This window comes from Lathyrus oleraceus, chromosome 3, assembly GCF_024323335.1.
Source record: "Lathyrus oleraceus cultivar Zhongwan6 chromosome 3, CAAS_Psat_ZW6_1.0, whole genome shotgun sequence".
NCBI lineage: Eukaryota > Viridiplantae > Streptophyta > Magnoliopsida > Fabales > Fabaceae > Lathyrus > Lathyrus oleraceus.
Genome location: NC_066581.1, coordinates 523,508,656 through 523,514,947, shown reverse-complemented (window position 1 = coordinate 523,514,947; position 6,292 = coordinate 523,508,656). Strand labels below are relative to the sequence as shown.

At 37.5% G+C, this 6,292-nt stretch overlaps 1 long non-coding RNA gene across 1 annotated transcript; it reads left to right on the top strand.

Moving 5' to 3' along the window:
• Positions 1-3,158: 3,158 nt before the first annotated feature.
• Positions 3,159-5,392, top strand: LOC127128637 (uncharacterized). The gene is made up of 2 exons (XR_007805986.1): positions 3,159-3,891; positions 4,464-5,392. It is a non-coding gene; the product is annotated as an uncharacterized LOC127128637 (long non-coding RNA).
• Positions 5,393-6,292: the final 900 nt, after the last annotated feature.

The window sequence follows — 6,292 nt, the reverse complement described above, 5'->3', positions numbered from 1 at the left end:
TTGAGAGTTGATTATGTTGGAACTAACAGGAAAATATGTGGTTGTACTCTTAGAACATCTTATGGGTTACCTTGTGCTTGTGAGTTAGGAGATACGCACTAGGTGGTAGACCGATACCCATAGATGTTGTTCATGTTCATTGGAGGAAACTAACTATGGAAGTTGAGTTAGAGGTAGGTGCAGATGATGGATCAGAGGTGGATATGACTTGTGCAATAGATGAATTATGGAAACAGTTTAGGTCATTAGATTATATTGGGAAAAGGGCATTAAAGAGTAGGGTATGTGAACTTGCATAGCCCACAATGACTCCATTGTGTCCACCACCCGAGAAATTAAAAACCAAAGGAGGAGTGAAGAAGAAAGGGAAAAAACCAGTAGTATATGATGTTTATAGGGATCCTTCGTATCATGAGTATGTTGATAAGTCATCTCAATCTTCACAAAGGCAATCTCAACCATCACAGACTTCGAAGAAGTTAAAATTATCAAAGAAGCAACCACAATCATAGAAACATTTCACTCTTCAATTTCCTAATCATATTAGGTCATACATTGAAGATGTAGTTAATGTTGAATCAGATGGTAATTGTGGATTTAGAGTCATTGCATCATTGCATGGATATGGTGAGGATGGTTGGTCAATGGTTCGCAGAGACTTGGGGTTGGAAATAATAGACAAGGATAGGTCAACTTTGTATGACAAGCTATTTTGTAATCGGTTGTCAGAAGTGAGAGAATCTTTAATGATAGAATCCTTTGGTTCACAGCCACCAGAAAAATGGTTGACTCTACCAGATATGGGTTACTTGATAGCGAATCGCTATAATATTGTACTTGTCTGTTTAGTCAATCTGTGCATGCCTTTCTTTCCTATGACAAGTTCACATTCACCAAATGTCTCCATTTATTGCATTGGTTTTGTTAACCAAAATCATTGGGTTCAGGTACATATTTGATTTTATATGACTTAATATTTTAATTATTTCACTTTATTAAATATATGTTATAATTATTGTCATCAGGTTAACATGAAATAGGGGTTTCCATTGGTACCAGTCACATTAGATTGGAAGAAGTTTTGTTGTTAAGCAGCAACGTCTTGGATGTTAGGATTTGCAGGACGTCTACAACATTGGAAATTACTTACGCCTATATTAGCATGAATATGTAATCAAAACATGAATATGTAATCAAAATATGAATATGTAATCGAAACATGAATATTATATTATGTCTATTATATTCAATTCTAAAACTTAATACATAAATCAATGTGAACGAGAAATATGCAAAGCTTCAAATAAATCAACAAATTGTGGATCTTCCTCTACGGTATTAACCTGTCTCAGATAACGATGAATCAATGTAGATACACGAGCCCAATTAGGATCAGATGGTCCTGCGTCATAAACAGGAATTGGTACCTCTCTTGGTTCGTCACGATGGGGAGGGACCAAACGTGGATGCGAAACACAATAATACCACTTCAGATAACCATCTTCCATATCAGATGGAGTGGTGGCCAGGGTAGTTGGACGGATCACAACAATAACGCTCTGATGGTAACCAATCCAATCAACATAAATATCAGTCGCCATCATACAATCAAGAGGTGGGGATGAAACATAATGCTTGTACCCGAACTGACGTAAACATCTATCAGGCAAGTATGGAACAACTGTGTCACCCCACTTCAAACACCCCCTGTAAAGACATAACTCATCAAACTGACGCCATCCTCTATGATCCTCAAATGGACGCCATATGACGTCGGCAGATGTCAACTCGTCCAAAATAGGTAGTAAATTATCCACCTTCAGGACTCCTTGCCTATATGACCATCTCATCGCTCGAGGAAGACCACAATTATCAGCTGGTTTCCAATTCTCTCCTCTTTTTCTAACAGTTGGAAAGTACTCGTGAATCCAACACTGTTACAAAATAAAAACATAATAAACAAAATAAATTAAGTTAACATACTTTATAAAATGAATCCAACACTTAATAAAGAAAATTAAATTATATACCTGTAGGAGAGTAGGATATCCACCGAGCTGCTTGCAACTGAACATGGATGCATCTCCAAGGTATCTGTATAGGGTAACCAGTGCAACTGCTCCACAACTATATCTCGAACATCTATCTAAGTCCGTAAACAGCAGGAGATATCGTGCCTCGCCAAGTGTAAAGGTCTTGTCGGCAAAAAATGTGGAACCCACCAACATCAACAAATATTCTCTAGCCGCATATGCCCAGCTAGAAACAACTCTATGATGTACGAATAAATCGTATAACCACTCCAATTTATAATAAGAACCCCTGCAGCTACGAACATGTGATTGTGCCTCACCATATGACACTCCTTAGTAGTCAACAACAAATTCAATAGCAACCTCTTCAGTGACATCCTGAGGACTCCAGAAGACACCCATGATGGGCAAGTGAAGCAGACATGAGACGTCATCCAAAGTAATGCTCATTTCACCAAACGACATGTGAAATGAAGATGTCTCTAGATGTCATCTTTCCATAAATGCAGATACCAAATTTGTGTCTATCTTATTCAAACGATTTCTCTGAAGTGAAGATAACCCAGACCTAGATACCTAACTCTCCACCTGTTATGGAAGAGTTAGTGGAACCCTCGATGTCAGCTTTAGTCCGTGTCCAGCAACCTTTAACTCTTTCTTCAGACCTCTTTCCTAAAAACAATTAAAACACATATTTTAAAACACAATATAAAATATTCAAATATTAGTCAATTTCAAATATATGCCGTTTATTTACCTCACCAAATCATAAATAACGATCAACATGATGCTCGTACTTTAGCAAAAAAGACGTATCGTACGACCCTTCTATATATTCAGCCGACTCTACTGCAGATGAAGATGCGCCCCGACCTAAACTACGGTCTGGAGTCCTACCATATGCACCTCGTCTTCGAATCACTATAAAAAAATATTATAACAAAATAATTTAAAAAAAATGCACCGGAACACTTCTTAAAAGAGTTCCCGTGTGGAAAAAAAATTGGTTGTCTACCGGAACACTTCTTAAAAGAGTTCCGGTTTAGTTCATGCAAACCGGAAGTCTTTAAGAAAGTGTTCTGGTATATACTCTTACAAACCGAAAGACTTTCTTAAAGAGTTTTGGTTCAATGCCCAGATCTGCAGCGAACCGGAAGTCTTTGAAGAAGTATTCCGCTATATGTTTTTGTGAACCAAAAGGCTTACTCTCAGTGTTCCAGTTTATAATGTCAAAAATGCTCTTTCGGAAGTCTTCAGGCTCAAATGAAAAAAAATTCCATTTCTCAAAAATATATCCTATATATATGAGGGTATTTTGGTCCAAAAAATTTAATTGTAGGGGTATGGGTACAATTGTAGGGGTACCAACTTTCGCTGCAAAAACTTTCGCTGCAAAATAAATAGGTTGAAGCTCAAAAGGCATAGAACCAATGCGGATATCTCCTTCTCTCCCTCATCTCACAGTCTTATATTTCACAATTCCCTCTGCCGCATCGAAGCTTCCGACGACGGAGAAACTTCTAATCCCTAATCAAGAATAACATCCACCTCAATCTGATGCCTAATCCGAAACTACTGATATACTAAATTTGTTCAAACGCGAGCTGTGAAATCGAAATCAAAGAACGTCGAGCCCTATCTATGAGGTTCGGAAATAAAACGAAAATGGAGGGGAATCGAGCCACTCCACCGCGGGGCTTTGATTCCCCTCATTGAAGGCTACACGATGGTGGGAAGTTCAGAGCAAGATGGAAGAAAAAGAGGAGAATCACCAAACTGTAATAAGACCGAGATTTTTCTTGGATTTTGTTGCCACTGAAGATGAAGTTTGCGTCGAGAACAGCAGAGAATCGAACCGGTAATCTTGAATCTCAATTATCCTTTCTGAAACACCTTCTTCTTCTTCAAAAATAGTCTGTAGTTTTAACTTTTTGATGCTTCCGTGACTTGCGATTTGCGCGCGCGTGAGGAGAGTATGAGAGGTTTAGAGCTCCACTATGTAAAGCTTCATGTGTTAAAGCTCTAACAGCAATGGTGACGAGCGTATAGTGAAGGTGGTGAAGATGAGAGAGGAACTCGAGAGATGATTATGCTAATGATTGAGACCCCCAAAATGATTGGATAGGATGATTATATAAGGTTTGGAATTAACTCTGTTAAAATCCCCCTGGTGTAAATTGGTTATAGGTTAGTAACACTGTTAGAAAACGGTAAGCTTCGGTTAGCATTGTGATGACTTTGATAAGTTAGTTAAGTTTTTTGTGAGGGATTTCTGTTAAGTGAAATTTGTTAGGGTTGGGTGAATTAGTTATGAATGAATTGGGATATTAGTTAGTTAGTTATGCGAATTGGTATTTCCGTTAGTGAAGTTTGAAGTAAGTTAGTTTGTTTGGCATGAAAGCTTATGTAGGTTTTAATATATACATGCAGGATTCGCTGCTAAAATACAGGATGCTCTGTGTTTATAATACTGTCGAACTCGTATCCATGCAGAAGAGCTTCGGTGAGGAAGGTCCTTGGAGATGTAGCCCAAACAGTCAAGTAAAGCAGCACAAAATTCGAACCTGTTAAACTCTTCCCTGTTACAGATGTGAGAAGAAACCTCCAACAATGAATGTAGGAGAAATCCAAGTACGCCGGGTCAAAACACTTCCTCCACACTGGCCAATACAAAACAACTATGGTTGCAAGTGTGAATGACTTTACTGAGTTAATTTCTTTCTGTTAGTTATGTTAGATTGCTATTTAAGATGGTTAGTTAGTTGTGTAGTGTTGGTTCTGTTAGTGCGAAGAATTGGTTAACCAAAGTGGATCTAGTTGTTACGGTTTGAGGTGGATTGGTAGATGTTTGGTTAATTTATGTCATGAGAAATTTGGCCTTGTTCTGTTATGTGAATTGATCAGTTGGAACTGAAGTTGCAGGTGATGTTCTTTGTACTGCTGCTACGGTGGTGGACACTTTCTTTTCTTCTTCTCATAGATAATACCTCTTGCTTTGGATTGAAGATCATGGTGCACTATTTGAATCCCACACCTGTGGCAAACAACAAGAGAGTTCATTCAGAACAATCCATTCCTATGATACAAGCAATGAAGAACTATATTGTCAAACACGGCTTGCAATATAAGTGAGTGCATTGGACTGATTTAGGTGTAATTGTATATGAATTGCTTGAAAATGTAAACTGGACAATTAGTAATTAATGTACGGTTGGAGATGAAATGTAGTGGTTTATGTACAATTGGCAATGCATTATGAAACACTTTTATATTATGATTTTGTGGACATGTAGAACAAGATAGTGTAACGGTTTATTATTGAAATGAAATCAAATTGGATTTGTCATGTTTTGGAAGTATATGGTTTATGGATTTGGTTGTCTGATGTGAAAATATGATTGTAAACATGGCTTAAAAAGACTTAAAATAAACATGGTTAAGAAGTTTACAATAAGGTTATGGTTTCAATTATGACTCATAGTGCACCTATGATGATTTATGGAAGAAAGGAAAGAGGGACTTAATGCTAGTAAAAGATTCACAAGGAAAATTTAAATGTTTGCAAGAACAATTTTAAATGGTAAAAAAAGTTGAAATGGTTAAAATGGTACTTGAAGGTTAATTGAATTGGATGAGATTAATGGTTAATAAATTCAATGCTTGCTACAATAAAGGTGAATGATCGAAGACAAAGTCTAATGGACCTATAAATGGATGGTTGACTTTGGTCAACTAGTTGACCAAAAAGTCAACAGTTGACCAAAATCAACTGTGAAACTTGTATTAGGGTTTTCACAAGACATAAATCAAATGACACAATGATTAATGCTTAAGCAACAAAGAGTGAACCAAAGGAACCAAATCTTAAATGGATCAATCATCCTTAATCATCTACACCATGTGAATGAAGTGAATTAGGACATATGGGCCTATGCATTTGCACATACCGAAAGACCTAAATCGATGGCTCAGGCAATGTTAGATATGATGCACACGTGGACGTTTGAACCAAGCCTTGAATCAGATGTAATTTCAAACATGTAGGCATGCATGATAGCATAGCCAAACACCTCTCCCCAATGAATTAGGATTTCCAACAAGCACAAGGTGGGAAAGTCAAGCCATAAGGTGCATTAGGACCAAATCTTCCCTGATTAGGGTTTCATGAGGCATGTCCTTTAACTAAGGCATCTGAATCAAGTATGATGCTCCATAAGCAAGTCTCAATGTCTGAGCTTCCAGCTAGGGTTCAGGTAGCC